The following is a 2,417-nucleotide window of genomic DNA, read 5'->3' as shown; positions in this document are numbered from 1 at the left end:
CCCTGTGCGTACCTGCGGGGTCAGCGTTCCCTGTCCTTACCTGCGGGCTCGGCATTCCCTGTCCGTACCTGCGGGGTCAGCGTTCCCTGTCCTTACCTGCGGGGTCAGCGTTCCCTGTGCGTATCTGCGGGCTCGGCATTCCCTGTGCGTACCTGCGGGGTCAGCCTTCCCTGTGCGTACCCGCGGGCTCGGCGTTCCCTGTGCGTACCTGCGAGCTCGGCGTTCCCTGTGCGTACCTGCGGGGTCGGCGTTCCCTGTGCGTACCTGCGGGGTCGGCGTTCCCTGTGCGTACCTGCGAGCTCGGCGTTCCCTGTCCGTACCTGCGGGGTCGGCGTTCCCTGTGCGTACCTGCGAGCTCGGCGTTCCCTGTGCGTACCTGTGGGCCCGGCATTCCCTGTGCGTACCTGCGGGGCCAGCGTTCCCTGTGCGTACCCGCGCGGTCAGTGTTCCCTGTGCGTACCTGCGGGATCGGCGTTCCCTGTCCGTACCTGCGGGGTCAGCGTCCCCTGTGCGTACCCATGGGCTCGGCGTTCCCTGTGCGTACCCGCGGGGTCAGCGTTCCCTGTCCGTACCTGCGGGCTCGGCGTTCCCTGTGCGTACCTGCGGGGTCAGCGTTCCCTGTGTGTACCTGTGGGATCAGCGTTCCCTGTGCGTGCCCACGGGCTCGGCGTTCCCTGTGCGTACCCGCGGGGTCAGCGTTCCCTGTGCGTACCCGCGGGCTCGGCTTTCCCTGTGCGTACCCGCGGGGTCAGCGTTCCCTGTGCGTACCCGCGGGGTCAGCGTTCCCTGTGCATACCCACGGGCTCGGCGTTCACTGTCCATACCTGCGGATTCGGTGTTCCCGGTCCGTACTAGCGGATGCAGCGTTCCCTGGCCATACCTGCGGGGTCAGTGTTCCCTGTCCTTACCTGCAGGGTCAGCGTTTCCTGTGCGTACCCGCGGGCCCGGCGTTCCCTGTGCGTACTCACGGGCTCGGCGTTCCCTGTCCGTACCTGCGGGGTCAGCGTTCCCTGTGCGTACTCACGGGCTCGGCGTTCCCTGTGCGTACCCGCGGGGTCAGCGTTCCCTGTGCGTACCTGCGTGCTCGGCGTTCCCTGTGCGTACCCATGGGCTCAGCGTTCCCTGTGCGTACCCGCGGGCCCGGCGTTCCCTGTGCGTACTGACGGGCTCGGCGTTCCCTGTCCGTACCGGGCCAGCGTTCCCTGTGCATACCTGTGGGGCCAGCGTTCCCTGTGGGTACCTGGGGGGCCAGCGTTCCCTGTGCATACCTGTGGGGCCAGCGTTCCCTGTGGGTACCTGGGGGGCCAGCGTTCCCTGTGCATACCTGTGGGGCCAGCGTTCCCTGTGGGTACCTGGGGGGCCAGCGTTCCCTGTGCATACCTGTGGGGCCAGCGTTCCCTGTGGGTACCTGGGGGGCCAGCGTTCCCTGTGCATACCTGGGGGGCCAGCGTTCCCTGTGGGTACCTGGGGGGCCAGCGTTCCCTGTGCATACCTGTGGGGCCAGCGTTCCCTGTGGGTACCTGGGGGGCCAGCGTTCCCTGTGCGTACCTGCGGGCTCGGCATTCCCTGTGCGTACCTCCGGGGTCAGCTTTCCCTGTCCTTACCTGCGGGCTCGGCGTTCCCTGTCCTTACCTGCAGGCTCGGCGTTCCCTGTGCGTACCTGCGGGCTCAGCGTTCCCTTTGCGTACCTGCAGGCTCGGCGTTCCCTGTCCGTACCTGCGGGGTCAGCGTTCCCTGTGCGTACCTGTGGGCTCGGCATTCCCTGTGCGTACCTGCGGGCTCGGCATTCCCTGTGCGTACCCGCAGGCTCGGCATTCCCTGTGCGTACCTGCAGGCTCGGCGTTCCCTGTGCGTACCCGCGGGCTCGGCATTCCCTGTGCGTACCCGCAGGCTCGGCATTCCCTGTGCGTACCTGCGGGGTCGGCGTTCCCTGTGCGTACCCGCGGGCTCGGCATTGCCTGTGCGTACCCGCAGGCTCGGCGTTCCCTGTGCGTACCTGCGGGCTCGGCGTTCCCTGTGCGTACCCGCGGGCTCGGCGTTCCCTGTGGGTACCTGTGGGGTCAGCCTTCCCTGTGCGTACCTGCGTGCTCAGCGTTCCCTGTCCGTACCTGCGGGCTCGGCGTTCCCTGTGCGTACCCGCGGGCTCGGCGTTCCCTGTGCGTACCTGCGTGCTCGGCGTTCCCTGTTCGTACCTGCGTGCTCGGCGTTCCCTGTTCGTACCCGCGGGCTCGGCGTTCCCTGTGCGTACCCACGTGCTCGGCGTTCCTTGTGCGTACCTGTGTGCTCGGCGTTCCCTGTTCGTACCCGCGGGCTCGGCGTTCCCTGTGCGTACCTGCGTGCTCGGCGTTCCCTGTTCGTACCCGCGGGCTCGGCGTTCCCTGTGCGTACCCCCGGGCTCGGCGTTCCCTGTTCGTACC

The sequence above is a fragment of the Chiloscyllium plagiosum genome, chromosome 34 (genome assembly GCF_004010195.1).
Source record: "Chiloscyllium plagiosum isolate BGI_BamShark_2017 chromosome 34, ASM401019v2, whole genome shotgun sequence".
NCBI classification, from domain to species: Eukaryota; Metazoa; Chordata; class Chondrichthyes; order Orectolobiformes; family Hemiscylliidae; genus Chiloscyllium; species Chiloscyllium plagiosum.
The sequence above is the reverse complement of the archived record's forward strand: the minus strand, read 5'-3'. Positions refer to the sequence as shown.